The sequence below is a fragment of the Ranitomeya variabilis genome, chromosome 1 (assembly GCF_051348905.1).
Source record: "Ranitomeya variabilis isolate aRanVar5 chromosome 1, aRanVar5.hap1, whole genome shotgun sequence".
Lineage (NCBI taxonomy): Eukaryota > Metazoa > Chordata > Amphibia > Anura > Dendrobatidae > Ranitomeya > Ranitomeya variabilis.
In genome coordinates, this window is record NC_135232.1 from 597,203,481 (window position 1) to 597,221,156 (window position 17,676).

The 17,676-nt window shown below is 45.7% G+C and overlaps 1 pseudogene; it reads left to right on the plus strand.

The window, feature by feature from the left end:
- Positions 1-16,408: 16,408 nt before the first annotated feature.
- LOC143801341 (U2 spliceosomal RNA) lies at positions 16,409-16,621 on the plus strand (annotated as a pseudogene).
- The last annotated feature ends 1,055 nt before the right edge of the window (positions 16,622-17,676 follow it).

Here is a 17,676-nt window from a genome sequence, read left to right on the forward strand (position 1 = left end):
TTAAAAATTCATTAGTATCCTTCAAAAATGAAGGCAATTCTTCAACTAATGGTTTTAATTTGGCATCCACAAACTTACTAATCTTCTCCAAATAATTCCCACAGCCTGAAATTATTGGTCTTCCTGGTGGGTTAATTTGATCCTTGTGAATCTTTGGTAGTAAGTATAGGGTTGGTATTTTGGGCTCTACAACCTGAAGTGCCACATATAGATCTCTGGAAATCACTTCCCCGTCAAGGGCCTCCCGAAGTATACCGGCTAATTCGCTCTGAAATTTATTCAACGGGTTGAAGGTCATCTTTTTATAACAGGCCTTATCTTTGAGCTGGCGGAGGGCTTCATTTTCATAAAGTTCTTTGGGCCACACAACCACATTTCCACCCTTGTCAGCTGGTTTGAACACCACATCCTTCAAATTCTGTAATTTTTTTAAAGCATTTTTTTCCCCTTTATTTAAGTTGTCATAATGGGGAAATGTTGGAATTTCATCAAATGCCTTACTCACAGTTTTAACAAATACGTCTATTATAGAACAAGCTGACAAGGGTGGGAATTTCCGCGATTTTGGGCGAATGGATGTTGGAATCTTACCTCCAATTGGCTCATCATGTTCTTGTGCCAACTCATTCAAGACCGTTAGTGCCTCCTGTTCCGCCTCTGTAGGGAATATTTGCATTATATCCTCATTATGAAAGTGTTTTTTGAAAACTAACTTTCTAGCAAATAAATGCAAATCTTTTATGGCCTCAAATTTATCAAATTTAGCAGTAGGACAGAACATTAACCCTTTTTGGAGTATATCAATTTCATTTTTAGATAATACATGTTTACTAAGGTTAATCACCTTCAAATGACTCCCACTTCTCTCAGGGGATTGTCCATAATTCCGCTTGGCTGGTACATAGCGCGGCTCACGTTTGCGTTTAGGAGTTGAGGCCATTGTTGTTAGTCCAGAGGCGGAAGAGGAGGCACCAGACATATCCCCTACAGCAGCACCAGAGGAGGCAGAAATATTTCGACTCCGATTCTCACCATTCACGTTATCCCTCCGCCATCTATAGATTTTTCCATTGGCAAAGTCTTTCTGATCTCTTACTAGTTTGTTGGTTTGATTTACCCGGATCTCCTTAATCCATTGGTCCATTTCCTTCTCGAGTTGAGTATTTAGAGAAGAAAACTGATCCTCAGGCAAACAGGACTTGGCTTTAATAAACATTTCATCAAGAAGGTTATCCACCTCACCCAAATTTTTTGTGTGATATTTGATTAGTAATTCCATAAGTTGTTTTGATGCCAGATTACATATTCCTTCCCAGCTTTTAATAAGTTCTTCATCATTTACAGGGAAGGCAGGGGTCACATGTAATCTTAAGCCCCTGGGAATTAGATGGTGTTGGACGTAGTTCTCCAGGAACGCCCTATTCCACCATGAACGGGTCCTTTTATGCAGTGGCGTAGGAAGGGGGGTGCGGGGGGGGCGGGCCGCCCCGGGCGGCACAATGCGGGGGGCGGCACAATGCGGGGGTGAGGTCGTCAGTCTGGCGTATCTAGGGGGGGGGGCTGCCGGGGCATGCGCCCCGGCCGGGCGCAGCCGGCAGGGGGGCGCAGTCGGGCCGCCTACAGCGGCGGTCCGCAGTGTCCCCCCCGGCGGCTGCATTCTGCCGCCCCCGCACTGGGAGTCAGCTGTTCGCTGTGCCGACTGTCAAGCTGACAGCCGGCACAGAGAAGCTGCGGCGCGCCGGCTCCCAGTGTTCAATTGTACTGCATCTGAGATGCGAGTACAATTGAAGCTCTGACTGCTGGGTCAGAGCGACGCCAGCAACGTGATCAGGTCATGTGATCACGCTGCTGACGTCACTCACCTGCGCGGCAGAAGCAGAGCAGGAGACACAGAGCGGTGCTAAGTGCTCCAGTGGAGCTGAAGACACCGAAGGTGCAGGGGGGGATTTACTGTGAGTGGGGATGGGGATGGGGGGGGATATATTGTGGGGGGATTTACTGTGAGTGGGGATGGGGGGGGATTTACTGTGAGTGGGGATGGGGGGGATATATTGTGGGGGGATTTACTGTGAGTGGGAATGGGGGGGATTTTATGTGAGTGGGGATGGGGGGCATATATTGTGGGGGGGATTTAATGTGAGTGGGGATCGGGGGCATATATTGTGGGGGGATTTAATGTGAGTGGGGATGGGGGATATATTGTGGGGGGATTTAATGTGAGTGGGGGTGGGGGGATTTAATGTGAGTGGGGATGGTGGGATATATTATTGGATGGGGGATATTTAATATGGGTGGAGATGGGATTTATTGTGGGGGGAGATTTAATGTGAGTAGGGAGGGGGGATTTATTGTGGGGGGGATTTAATGTGAGTAGGGAGGGGGGATTTATTGTTGGGGGGAGATTTAATATGAGTGGAGATGGGGGGATTTATTGTGGGGGGAGATTTAATGTGAGTGGAGATGGGGGTATTTATTGTGTGTGGGGAGAATTGGAGTGGAGATGGGGGATTGAATGTGTGTGGGAGGAGATTTGTCATGGGGATGGGGGGATTTAATGTGTGGGGGAGATCTAAGGACACAAAATGAAGAGCAAAGGGGGAGATGGGGGGCATATATGAGGAAACAGTATGGGGGGATGGGTGCAGACAGTTTGGGGTCAAACGGGGGAATGTATGCGGACACAGTATGAGTAGCGATGTGAAAAACTTATGTGGACAGAGTACGGGGAGTGAGGGTGTTGGGATGTGTGCATGCGTAGCATGGGGGACAGTGTAAGGGCACAGCCAGGAGGGGACAGTATACCAAGGAGGGGGAGTGTGATGAGAGAGTACAGTTTAAATACTGGGCCCTATAGGGGGGACTCAGTGTGAGAGGACAGTGTGAAGAGGGGTCCGGTATAGAAAGGGGAGGTCAGTGTGAAGAGCATGTACCATAAGAGGGACAGTGTGGGGGTCATATTTTATGCAGACAATATAATGAGGGGCAATTTTTTATTCAGGAGCATTATAATGACACTTGTATCTTTAAGGGCGTCATGTGGAGATTTTCTGCAAAAGAGCGGAGAAGATGGAAGTCTGCAGAGACGGCTGTGGATGAAAAAACTCATCATGGGGTCTGGACAAGATGAAGAAAAGAAGGAGAACGACTCCAGAGACAACATCATCTATAAGGTACCTGGATGTAAAGGTTATGTGTGATACTGACTAACTCATGTTTTTATTTATGTTAGGAGCATTAAAGGGGATGTCCAGGTTTGTGATGAGTCTGCAGTCATTCTTTGTGACTGCAGACTTCTGAATTCTCCCAGTGCGCCCTGCACACTGTCAGGATTCTCTCGTGCCGGCGATTTACATACATGCAGTCACGTGCTGACTAGACATGTGTGGCCTCACTCAATGAAAACGAACTGAGCGAGGCCGGGCACGTCTAGTCGGAATGTGGTCAGAAGTATACAAATCACATACTTGTGCTGACATGACCGTCCACCGGCCAGGGAGAATCCTAAAAGTATGCAGTGCATTCGATGTGAGAATTCAGAAGCTGCGATGTCAGGATTCAGCTCTGCAGGTTCCAGTAGTCGACACATGGACACTTCACTCATATGCGGCTTTCATACTCATGGTCCTGTAACAACAAGCTTCTCTTCTGCTTCTCTCAGTTTTTACTGAACATTGGGAGCTTAAGGGAGAGGAGCTCGTCGGTACATGACTAAGGCTACTTTCACACTAGCGTCGGGAAAGACCCGTCGCTGTGCGTCGGGCCGACGTTCCCGACGCTAGCGTGGTCTCCGCCACACAACGGGGGCAGCGGATGTATTTTTCCAACGCATCCGCTGCCCCATTGTGAGGTGCGGGGAGGTGGGGGCGGAGTTCCGGCCACGCATGCGCGGTCGGAAAAAGCGGACCGTCGTGAGCAAAAAACGTTACATGTAACGTTTTTTTTCTCACGACGGTCCGCTACCACACGCCCAAGCGTCGCAAAACGGACGCGACGTTTGGCAATGCATCGCAAATGCGTCGCTAATGTTAGTCTATGACGAAAAAACGTATCCAGCAAGAACTTTTGCTGGATGCGTATTTTCGGCAAAACGACGCATTTGCGACGTATTGCAGTTAACGCTAGTGTGAAAGTACCCTAAGTGTGCAAATCGCATACATTCTGGGGGGGGGGGGGGCGCCAAACTCGGGAACAGCCCCGGGCGGCAAAAGCTCTAGCTACGCCCCTGCTTTTATGTGTTAAATTTTTAATTTTTTTAAAAAACTCATCATATTGTAAGCCACATAATGATATAGAAGCTGCCTCATTATGTGAAAAAACCTCTTGGATCTGTCCCTGCCAGGCAAGCTCCCTGGTCTTGAAATCCATATTAAGGAGAAAGGGAAAGGAACCTGTGCGGAACACAGTAATTTACAAATGTAGTTAAAACACAGTTATACCATTAATTCAGGGAATACAATTTTATATATTCACCTCAGTGTCTATATTTCACCAATACTTGGTATACTGTGTAAGTGAGTGGCCACCGCCACCTAGTGGAGACAACAACCCAGACACCTATATACGGATACCAGAGAGCACCAGAACAAGGGACTATGTTTAAAAATAATGTTTTATTCAATATATTCTGACAATAACAGATTAAAATATTATATTAGTTAGAATCAATATTTAAATACAGGACAAAGATTATAGCATATATTATGCCGGCCAATTACACTTGTACTCCCTAAATCTCACTGCTTGTATGTGAAAGGGAAATTAAAGTGCAAAATGTGCTAAAAAATTCATATATGAAAATCCCAAATGAAATATCAAATAAAATGGGGTTGCTTATAGCAAAAAAGTGCAATAGTGCTCACAATTCTGTGCCAAAGAAATAGCATACAAAAAGTGCATAGTGTTAAGGCCGAAAATCAGCTAATATAATGCAGCCAAATCTGCAAAAAAAGCAAGGAACGCTATCGCATAATGTGCAAAGAGAGCCTGGGAGAGTTATCAAGATTACAGGTTAATACCTGGTAAATGGCCGTGTCCTGAATACACGCACCCCAACGCGCGTTTCGGATTCCTTCCTTCGTCAGGGGGTCCAGCAGTAGTCTTAACAAATCCTTTTTATATGTGCAGCACACCCCCTATCCCTTACACCCCTGGCTACGCCGGCGCATGCGCAGTCAGGAGGACCCGGAAGTCCGAGATCCCGCCCCACGTGACCGGACGCACAGGACCGCGTCCCGACGTTGCCTAGGTCACCCGGCTCAGAATCCCAGGCCCCGGATCACTAACCGCGCATGCGCACCACCAGGAGGAAGTATAGGAGGCCCCATACATTGATCCCGCAGGGACAAACTAAAGTATATACAGGTGAATAATGAATGCGAATCACTTGGCCGCTACTTATGTATTCTCATACTAAAATACTAGCTAAATTATATCCGTACCAGCATTTACAATCTCCTATCACATTATACATAATTTGATCACTAGTTGATCACGCTGGCACAGACATATTAAAAGCAAATCAGGCAGCTGTATATGTTATAATTACAATACAATGAACATCAGATCAGATACAATCAGATATCAGTTTAGATCAGAATATATATACGCAATATACACCAGGCAGGAAATACTCATGCATAAGTGGCAGAAATATTACTGCATAAATTCTTCATTATTTCATATCTTTTATTATATTCCTTCTAGTGTCCACATCACCGTCAGCTGCATCACTACACCACAGCGTCTCCGTCTGTCCGGAAAAATCAGGTATGTATGGAACTAAGATAATAATAATAATTTTATTAAGATATTTAATTAAAAAAACGTTAAAAACATATAACCTTAAAAGAATAAAACAATATACAAAGATATAAACAGAGGTTTTAACAAGTTACCACAAATATATCATACCATATGAGCTTAAAAATATAAAATCAAAAGAGGTTTAAACCAATTTCTACACATGGTGGGAAAACCTTTTTTTTTTTATTTTTTGTCTCATTATAGGAAAGGGGCAAAGCTTATATTTTCATTTAGTCCCTTTGGTGAGACCGTATCTAGGGCCCATATCCACTTAGTTTCCATTTTGGCCAGTGGTATAGTCACCGGTCCCCCACGTTCTCCAGTCACAACCATGTCAATGCCCAGCACTTTAAATCCCATAGGGTCACTATTATGACAGAGTTTAAAATGTTTAGGGATTGTTTTCAAGGATGAAATATCCTGCACCTCTTTGGCGGCTTCTATCCCAAGCACATGTTCCCGGACCCTTACCTTGAGCTGCCTAGTGGTCATGCCCACGTATATTAGGGAGCACGGGCATGTGGCATAATAAACCACTGCCTTTGTTGTGCAAGTTATATTATGCTTAATTTGGAAGGTTTTAGTACCATTAGACGTACCAAATGTGTGCTCCCTCACTATATTTGGGCATGCCACACATTTCCCACACGGGCGGCATCCCAAGGTTGGTCTATATCTATCCAAAAAGGAGGGAACAACCGAATTATGCATATAGTGACTTTCCACTAAGTGGTCCCTGAGATTTCTCGACCTCCTATATGTTATGCTTGGCCTTTCACCTATATAATTGGACAGCACAGGATCCGTTTTTAGAATCCCCCAAAATTTGTTAAGCTGAATTCTCACCATGTCACTTTGTCCGTGATAGCGTGTTATATATCTCACTACTTGATTACCCTTGTCTGGCTTGTTCCCGTAAAGTGCCTGGTGCCTAGAGGTATTTTTTGCTCGAATATACCCTTTCTTTACCGATCTTTTGCTATATCCCCTCTCGTAGAATCTCTTCTTAAGTTCAGAGGCCTGTATTTCAAATTCATTATCCTCCGAACAGATTCTCCGCAACCTCAAAAATTGGCCTATAGGAATGGAGTTTATCATATTAGGGGGATGTGATGATGTTGCATGCAACAATGAATTTACTGCTGTGGTTTTCCTAAAAACCTTTGTGTGTAAGCAGTTATCCTCAGTCCTCTGTACATGAACATCCAAAAACTCCATCACATCCCGATCCCATTTATAGGTGATCCTTAGATTACGAGAATTCTGATTTAACCCTGCCATGAATTTCTGAAGGGATTCAACCGAACCCTGCCAAATCAGGAATATGTCATCAATGAACCGCACCCACATTGGGATGCGGTCCATTGATGACCCAAGCTCAGACATAAATAGATCCCTCTCCCACAGCCCCAAGAATAAATTAGCATACGTAGGCGCGAAAGCCGCGCCCATTGCTGTACCTTGGAGCTGCAGGTAGAGGGACCCCTTGAATAAAAATAAATTTTTGGTCAGTGAGAATTCCAACAGCTTTAGAGTAAATTGTCTCATTGATTCGGGTAAAAATGAGGATTCCAGAAAATATTTAACTGCATGGATTCCATCACTATGCCGAATATTAGTATAAAGGCTTTCCACGTCACATGACACTAATAGAGTGTCATCACCAATATACAAACCATCTACTTTTTTTAAAAATTCATTAGTATCCTTCAAAAATGAAGGCAATTCTTCAACTAATGGTTTTAATTTGGCATCCACAAACTTACTAATCTTCTCCAAATAATTCCCACAGCCTGAAATTATTGGTCTTCCTGGTGGGTTAATTTGATCCTTGTGAACCGTGTAGACAGCCGTAAACGGCACTGCAAGGCCCAAAAAAACGTCCTCTACGTTATCCTATGTAGTGTTTTTCCACAATTTAGCTGGTTACGGGTGGAAAGCCACTAATAGGAATTATTTGAAAAAATGTGCAGCAGCCTGCACTATTTGCAGAAAAGGACAATGGATAGAACAGTATGAGGCAGTGAACCACCCTGAGCTGAATACAACCGGCTGTGGCTGCACACAGACTACAGAGTGGGCTGCACTCACACACACACACACACAGAGACCTTGCAGATCGCTGTGAAAACAGCGCTGCAAGGCAAAAGCAAGGTGAACACACAGCGGTTGCTAAATTAGCCTGGGAAAAGCACAATGAAGCAAATTGCTATCTCAACTGGCCCTCAGTCAGAACACAGCGTCCTATGCCTAACTGAATTCACAGCAGAGTGAGCCAGAAAGGGCGGCAGCGTTTTTTATAGTGCATCATGACATCATTTCAGCAGCCAATCACAGCCTTGCCAGTAGTTACATGCCCACCATGCTGAACAGGATGTGCCCACACTTGGAATCATTCCTCATTTGCTGAATTTGTGCAGTTTGAATTCTGGGAACTTCCGATTCCGGTATCCGATATGCGGTAAGTATCGGAACTCGGTATCGGAATTCCGATACCGCAAATATCGGCCGATACCCGATACTTGCGATATTGGAATGCTCAACAACACTAGTTAATACACTTCTGATTTTGGATTAATATTAAAAACATGAAGCATAACTGCTGTCCTGAAGTCCTTGCCCCCAGCACAGCCTCTCCGTGCCCCCCATTGGTGTTTGCTGACAGGGCCGCTGCGGTGATGTCACATCTACAAGAGGGGGACAGTATACGGCCATGTTCACACAGTGCGTTTTTTACTGCGGAACCGCAGCGGTTTTGCCGCTGCGGTTCCGCAGCTGTTTTCCATGCAGGGTACATTACAATGTACTCCTATGGAAAACAGGAACCACTGTGCACACGGTCCTGAATTTCCCTTAAAAAGCCGCGCTGAATCGGTGCGGGAAAAAAGAAGGAGCATGTCACTTCTTTTTCCTAAACCGCAGCGGTTCTGCACCCATAGACCTCCATTGTGAGGTCAAAACCGCAGTAAAACCCGCAGATCAAAAATATATCTGCGGGTTTTACTGCGGTTTGATGTGCAGAACCGCAGCTGCAGGAAGTGCGGGGAAGCGGGCGGAAGTTGTTCCTCGGAAGTGCGTGGGCGGAGTGTCGTTCCTGAAGAGACTGTCATCATGGAGGCATACCTGTTGTGAATTCGGTTTGTGGGCTCCCCCGGTGGTCTGTTATGGTAGTGTCTCTTATGTGCCTTCCTCCATCTCTGATTACCTGTCGCCACCCTCTTGGGGAGTTTCCTATTTAAGGCTGCTTGGCTGTTAGTCACATGCCGGCCAACAATGTGCTAGTAGCATTCTGTTGCATTCACCTGCCTCAAGTTCCAGTTCAGCTAAGTTGAATTTTGTTTCTTGTTTTGCTATTTTTGTCCAGCTATCTGCAATGTGACTCTTCAGTGCTGGAAGCTCTTGTGGACAGAAAATTACTACTCCAGTGGCATGAGTTGTCACTGGAGTTTAAAGTAATTTCTGGATGGTGTTTTTGAATAGTGATTTTTAGGTCGACCGTGAAGTAACTCTTTCCTGTCCTTCTGCTATCTAGTAAGCGGACCTCACTGTGCTAAATCTGCTGTTCATCCTACGTATGTCATTTCCTCTGAACTCACCGTCAATATCTGTGGGGGCCTACTATCATCTTTTGGGGTTCCTCACTGGAGGTAAGGTAGGCCTGTATATTCCTCTTATAGGGGTAGTTAGATCTCCGGCTGGCGCGTGGTGTCTAGGGCATCGTAGGTACATCCCCCGGCTACTGTAAGTGTTGGGTCAGGTTCAGGTCACGGTCGACCTTAGTTTCCATCACCCGAGAGCTAGTCCGTTTTGTATTTTTTTTCCCATGGTCATTGGGGTAACCATAACAGTTTGGCCGGCCCTATAAAAAATCTATGTGTTAAAATATGCACTAAAGCAGGAAGGAGGAGAAAAGGTTTTTTTTTTTTCTGTGTTTGAAAGTGCACCTTAGTTTGATCATTTGTATTCCTTGCTTAAACTGCAGTCTTCAGCCTTTTTTTTTTCTCCTCTCCTCTTAACCTCTGAATGCTTGGGTTACACCCATCTGAAACATGGATCCACAGAGTTTAGTTGCGGGTTTGAATAACCTTGCGACAAAAGTACAGAACCTACAAGATTTTGTTATACGTGCTCCAATGTCTGAACCTAAGATTCCTCTGCCTGAATACTTTACCGGAGACAGATCCCGGTTTTTGAGTTTCAGAGAAAATTGCAAATTGTTTTTGTCTCTGAGATCTCACTCTGCTGGTGATCAGACTCAACAAGTTAAAATTGTTATCTCTCTACTGCGCGGCGACCCACAAAGTTGGGCATTTGCATTATCGCCAGGGGATCCTGCGTTGTTAAATGTAGATGCGTTTTTTCAGGCTTTGGGGTTGCTTTATGAAGAACCTAATTTAGAGATTTTGGCTGAGGAAGCCTTGATAGCTCTTTCCCAAGGGCAAGATGAAGCTGAGATATACTGCCAGAAATTCCGTAAATGGTCGGTGCTTACTAAATGGAATGAGTGCGCTTTAGCAGCTAATTTCAGAGAAGGTCTCTCTGATGCCGTGAAGGATGTCATGGTGGGGTTCCCTGTGCCTACAGGTCTGAATGATGCCATGAAATTGGCTATCCAGATTGATCGGCGTTTGCGGGAGCGCAAATCTGTGCACCATATGGCGGGGTCTTCTGAGGAAGAATCTGTGCACCATATGGCGGTATCTTCTGAGCAAAAACCTGTGCACCATATGGCGGTGTCTTCTGAGCAAAGACCTGTGCACCATTTGGCGGTGACCTCTGAAAAGGCATTGGAGCATATGCAATGCGATCGTGTTTTGTCTAGAGGCGAACGTCAAAATTACAGGCGCAAAAATGGATTGTGCTTCTACTGTGGAGATCCAGCTCATGTTATATCAGCATGCTCTAAACGTATAAATAAGGTTGATAAAAAGGTTGATAAATCTTTTTCTACAGGTACCTTGCAGTCAAAATTTCTTTTGTCCGTGACATTGATTTGTACCTTATCATCTGTGACTGTGAATGCTTATGTGGATTCTGGCGCCGCTCTGAGTCTCATGGATTGGTCCTTTGCCAAGCGTTGTGGGTTTGATTTGGAGCCGTTGGAAGTTTCTATTCCCCTGAAGGGTATTGATTCTACACCTTTGGCTAGCAATAAACCACAATATTGGACACAAGTGACTATGCGTCTTACCCCAGACCATCAGGAGATTATTCGTTTCCTTGTATTATATAACCTACATGATGTCTTAGTGCTTGGATTACCATGGTTACAGATTCATAATCCCGTCTTGGACTGGAAATCTATGTCTGTGTTGAGCTGGGGATGTCGGGGTATTCATGGGGATGCACCTTTGGTTCCTATTTCTTCATCTACTCCCTCTGAGATCCCAGCATTTCTGTCAGATTTTTATGATGTCTTTCAAGAGCCTAAAGTTGATTCTCTCCCTCCCCACAGAGAGTGTGACTGCGCTATTGAATTGATCCCCGGTAGTAAGTTTCCTAAGGGTCGCTTGTTTAATTTGTCTGTACCTGAACATACTGCTATGCGGGAGTATATCAGAGAATCCTTGGAAAAGGGTCATATTCGCCCCTCGTTGTCTCCACTAGGGGCAGGATTTTTCTTTGTAGGTAAAAAGGATGGTTCATTGAGACCTTGTATCGACTATCGACTTTTGAATAAGATTACAGTTAAATACCAGTACCCGTTACCTTTACTGACTGATCTGTTTGCTCGTATAAAGGGGGCTAAGTGGTTCACTAAGATCGATCTACGTGGTGCGTATAATTTGGTGCGGATTAAGCAGGAGGATAATTCTTGGGTGACAGCATCCGATGTTCATGCTCCCGATTTGGTTCGTGCATTTCATAGTGCTCATCCAGGTCGCCCTGGTGGTTCTGGTGAGGGTTCGGTGCCCCCTCCTTAAGGGGGGGGTACTGTTGTGAATTCGGTTTGTGGGCTCCCCCGGTGGTCTGTTATGGTAGTGTCTCTTATGTGCCTTCCTCCATCTCTGATTACCTGTCGCCACCCTCTTGGGGAGTTTCCTATTTAAGGCTGCTTGGCTGTTAGTCACATGCCGGCCAACAATGTGCTAGTAGCATTCTGTTGCATTCACCTGCCTCAAGTTCCAGTTCAGCTAAGTTGAATTTTGTTTCTTGTTTTGCTATTTTTGTCCAGCTATCTGCAATGTGACTCTTCAGTGCTGGAAGCTCTTGTGGACAGAAAATTACTACTCCAGTGGCATGAGTTGTCACTGGAGTTTAAAGTAATTTCTGGATGGTGTTTTTGAATAGTGATTTTTAGGTCGACCGTGAAGTAACTCTTTCCTGTCCTTCTGCTATCTAGTAAGCGGACCTCACTGTGCTAAATCTGCTGTTCATCCTACGTATGTCATTTCCTCTGAACTCACCGTCAATATCTGTGGGGGCCTACTATCATCTTTTGGGGTTCCTCACTGGAGGTAAGGCAGGCCTGTATATTCCTCTTATAGGGGTAGTTAGATCTCCGGCTGGCGCGTGGTGTCTAGGGCATCGTAGGTACATCCCCCGGCTACTGTAAGTGTTGGGTCAGGTTCAGGTCACGGTCGACCTTAGTTTCCATCACCCGAGAGCTAGTCCGTTTTGTATTTTTTTTCCCATGGTCATTGGGGTAACCATAACACATACCGTCGCATGGGGATCGATGTCGGGCGTCTGATTGATCTGGTATGTCTGTGTGTCCGTCCCCATGCGACGATAGTGCCTCCATTGTGCTAAGTCGCCGTATGGGACTACTACTCCCATCCGGTATTAGGATGGGAGAGTTGTCCCTGTGTCCGGCGACTTAGCACAATAGTAAAGTTTACACCAAACACCTACACACAATACACATACATGACACACAGTACAGTACATACAACACATAACACAGAGTATATACTCACCAACAGCACACTTGTAGGCGAAGCCCTCGATCTTCCATGAAAAAATCCAAAAATAATAAACCAAATTCATACTCCCTGTCCGCAGAATCCATAAAACGAGTGTCCCACGCCGATCGGCTGCTCTCCGGCGATACACTGCCAGGAGCGAGGCTCCTAGCAGTGTATCGCGTACTGTCCCGGAGTTCAATGGCGCCGGCGTCTCGGTTAACGGCAGTACAGCTGCGTTGAACTTTCCCACGCAGCACTGCCGTTAAGCGAGAGTGCCGGGGTCAATGACCGCCGGTAAACTCGCTCGCGCATGCGCAGTGACATACCGACAGGAACTATGGCTCCTGTCAGTGTGTTGCTGCAGCCGTGGAGAGCAGACATATCTCTGGATGTGTCTGTTCTCCATGGAAGATCTTAATGCCACCTTACAATAGTAAAAATACGTGGCACTTAAATACGTGATACGTGGCACTTAACGTACAGTGCCTACAAGTAGTATTCAACCCCCTGCAGATTTAGCAGGATTACACATTTGGAATTAACTTGGCATTGTGACATTTGGACTGTAGATCAGCCTGGAAGTGTGAAATGCACTGCAGCAAAAAAGAATGTTATTTCTTTGGTTATTTTTTTTTTAAATTGTGAAAAGTCTTTTCAGAGGGTCATTTATTATTCAACCCCTCAACCCACCAGAATTCTGTTTGGTTCCCCTAAAGTATTAAGAAGTAGTTCAGGCACAAAGAACAATGAGCTTCACATGTTTGGATTAATTATCTCTTTTTCCAGCCTTTTCTGACTATTTAAGACCCTCCCCAAACTTGTGAACAGCACTCAAACATGGTCAACATGGGAAAGACAAAGGAGCATTCCAAGGCCATCAGAGACAAGATCGTGGAGGGTCACAAGGCTGGCAAGGGGTACAAAACCCTTTCCAAGGAGTTGGGCCTACCTGTCTCCACTGTTGGGAGCATCATCCGGAAGTGGAAGGCTTATGGAACTACTGTTAGCCTTCCACGGCCTGGACAGCCTTTGAAAGTTTCCTCCCGTGCCGAGGCCAGGCTTGTCCGAAGAGTCAAGGCTAACCCAAGGACAACAAGGAAGGAGCTCCGGGAAGATCTCATGGCAGTGGGGACATTGGTTTCAGTCAATACCATAAGTAACGTACTCCACCGCAATGGTCTCCGTTCCAGACGAGCCCGTAAGGTACCTTTACTTTCAAAGCGTCATGTCAAGGCTCGTCTACAGTTTGCTCATGATCACTTGGAGGACTCTGAGACTGACTGGTTCAAGGTTCTCTGGTCTGATGAGACCAAGATCGAGATCTTTGGTGCCAACCACACACGTGACGTTTGGAGACTGGATGGCACTGCATACGACCCCAAGAATACCATCCCTACAGTCAAGCATGGTGGTGGCAGCATCATGCTGTGGGGCTGTTTCTCAGCCAAGGGGCCTGGCCATCTGGTCCGCATCCATGGGAAGATGGATAGCACGGCCTACCTGGAGATTTTGGCCAAGAACCTCCGCTCCTCCATCAAGGATCTTAAGATGGGTCGTTGTTTCATCTTCCAACAAGACAACGACCCAAAGCACACAGCCAAGAAAACCAAGGCCTGGTTCAAGAGGCAAAAAATCAAGGTGTTGCAGTGGCCTAGTTAGCCTCCTGACCTTAACACAATTGAAACTTGTGGAAGGAGCTCAAGATTAAAGTCCACATGAGACACCCAAAGAACCTAGATAACTTGGAGAAGATCTGCATGGAGGAGTGGGCCAAGATAACTCCAGAGACCTGTGCCGGCCTGATCAGGTCTTATAAAAGACGATTATTAGCTATAATTGCAAACAAAGGTTATTCCACAAAATATTAAACCTAGGGGTTGAATAATAATTGACCCACACTTTTATGTTTAAAATTTATAAAAATTTAACTGAGCAACAAAACTTTTTGGTTTGTAAGATTTATGCATCTGTTAATAAATTCTGCTCTTGTTTGAAGTTTGAAGGCTCTAACTTATTTGCATCTTATTAAACCTGCTAAATCTGCAGGGGGTTGAATACTACTTGTAGGCACTGTATTTCAGTGCCACATATTTCAGTGCCACGTATCACGTATTTCAGTGCCACGTATTTCAGTGCCACGTATCACGTATTTCAGTGCCACGTATTTCACGTGCCACACTGGCATGTGGCACTGAAATACGTGATGCGTGGCACTGAAATACGTGGCACTGAAATACGTGGCACTGAAATACGTGGCACTGAAATACGTGATACGTGGCACTGAAATACGTGGCACTGAAATACTACGTGGCACTGAAATACGTGGCACTGAAATAAGTGATACGTGGCACTGAAATACGTGGCACTGAAATACGTGGCACTGAAATACGTGGCACTGAAATACGTGATATGTGGCACTGAAATACGTGGCACTGAAATACGTGGCACTGAAATACGTGATACGTGGCACTGAAATACGTGGCACTGAAATACGTGGCACTGAAATACGTGGCACTGAAATACGTGATATGTGGCACTGAAATGGCACTGGCCTACGCTCAGCACGTCCACTCATTTTGATGTGTAAGTTCCAAAATGGAGGATGGGAGAAGAAAAGGGTTGGACTATGAAATGACATCATTTTATTTTTCCCCCCCTACTGCAGTAAGCTTTATTTGTGTCAAACACAGACAATCTGCAGGCAAAACTGCATCAAAAAACGCACTAAAAACCGCATCAAAAACCGCACCAAAAACGCACCAAAAACGCACCAAAACCGCACCTGCGTTTTCTGCAAAGACCTGCGGTTTCAGTCCTGAAAAAAAAAGGATGGAAATCAGGAACGTGTGAACATACCCTTAGACTATTGTGTCCTGTGACAGCTGCAGTGGACCATTTTTAGCAAGTAGATGGGGGGCATTCTAGCATGTCTAGTAAGGATAGGTTTCCACATTATAGATAGTTAAAACATAGGAGAGGATTAACTGGGATAAGGCAGGAGTAACATTGTGATCATTGTCAGTGGGGCTATGGTGCCCAAATTGCCTGCATGGGCTTAAGTGCCCGGAATGAGAGCAGTGACCACGCAACGTTGATTAAGGGAGAAGTCCAGACATCCGCAGCACCAGGCATGAATAGTAGTAGGCCAGAACAGCAGCAGGAAAAGAAGCTTAAGACAGCAGCAGTAACAGTACAGGGGTGCAGGTGGCTCCAAATGTGGCAACTTATCACATGGGCTGATGCACTCAGACCAGGAGCAGACTTCCAGTCTGCAGCTGGAGCAGCATGGTGATAGGTAGGCAGCAAGGTCTATATCCGGCATCAGGAGAGCTGAGGGAAGACAGCTGCTCGCTTGTTTGTTTTTTGATTTTCCCTCTCGCACACCTCCTCCTGGCACTCAGTAATGCACATTGGAACAACAAGGGGGGAGGGTTACAATAGGTGGGGTTATGCAGATTAAAAACAAGTGGCTCACAGCTTGAACAAACAGCAGAACTGTCATTGTGAAGGCGTCCGGTATGCTAAAATGTCCTCCTCAGGGCAATCTTTTGCTCCATCTCCCCAAAAGGTACCAGTGTTAGGACTTGGTGCGGCACAGGGGGGAAACGCTTTCTGCTTATTGCTTCTCATCCTTTCGGCTTGGATCAAGGACCAGCGTTAGGCCTTGGTGTGGTGAAAGTGCTAAACCATATCTGGTTATCGCTGCTCAGCCTTATGGCTGAAATCGTCGCACCCGCCACTCAAGATCAAGTGTAGCACCCGTTCTTATTAGTTTAATATCTGATACGTCTCCTATTTGGGGACCTTCTATTAAATGGATTTTTACAACAGGGAGATGGAAAAAGAGCTTGCTCTGTCCACTCCACGCATTGAGCCGCTATTGCGGTATCTCCGGAAACAGTGCACTCCTTCTCTGATCCGGCTTCCAAATGCAGATTGAATTGAAATCGGCACAAGTTGTGCTATAACCCATTCTGTGAATTCTTTTCAGGGTCAAAGTTGCACATTTCAGATGCCAAATGCATTTTGCTTGATTTAACTTGACCAATTGCAACATTTTCTGTGCGCATTGTTTGCCCCTAGGCATGTCAAGCATTGTATTGCGTTCAATATGAAATCTATCAATCAATCAATCAATCAATCTCTCTTTACTGGTTGCAACCGGCGTGTGAAGATGTGGACACGTATTTGGCCTTTGTTACAGTGTTGCAAATAGACCAGCTACAAAGTAAGGTCCCTTGCTATCATTACTTGGTGCTTTCATTTAAGTAACCCATGAGTAGTTCTGCCATACATACCACATTTGTGACAGCATGATTTCTTTTGTAAAACGTTGTCTCCCTCTTGTGGACCACTGAATTTTAAATTTGGTGCATAGGTATTTAAAAAAAGGAAAAATTGTGTCTGTGCTGATCATGAATATGCTGCCTATCTCCACCTGTGTGAGTACTCTAATGCTTTCTAGCAACCAGGTGCGCTTCCTGCATTAGATAGAATCTGTGCACGGAACCCTCACGTGTCACAATGGGCCCTTGGCCATGGTCTGGAACCCTCACGTGTCACAATGGGCCCTTGGCCATGGTCTGGAACCCTCGCGTGTCACAATGGGCTGGAACCCTCACGTGTCACAATGGGCCCTTGGTCATGGTCTGGAACCCTCACGTGTCACAATGGGCCCTTGGCCATGGTCTGGAACCCTCACGTGTCACAATGGGCCCTTGGCCATGGTCTGGAACCCTCGCGTGTCACAATGGGCTGGAACCCTCACGTGTCACAATGGGCCCTTGGCAGTAGCGTAGCTACTGGGGGGGCAGAGGGGGCCATCGCCCCGGGCCCTGTCACATGAAGGGGCCCACTGGGAGCCAGGGCAGGGCCACTTCTGTGAGGAGGCAGAACACCGCATTGGAGCAGAGCAGTATAATGTCTGCTCCCGTCTTACAGAGACTCTGCACGCTGGCTATTAGCA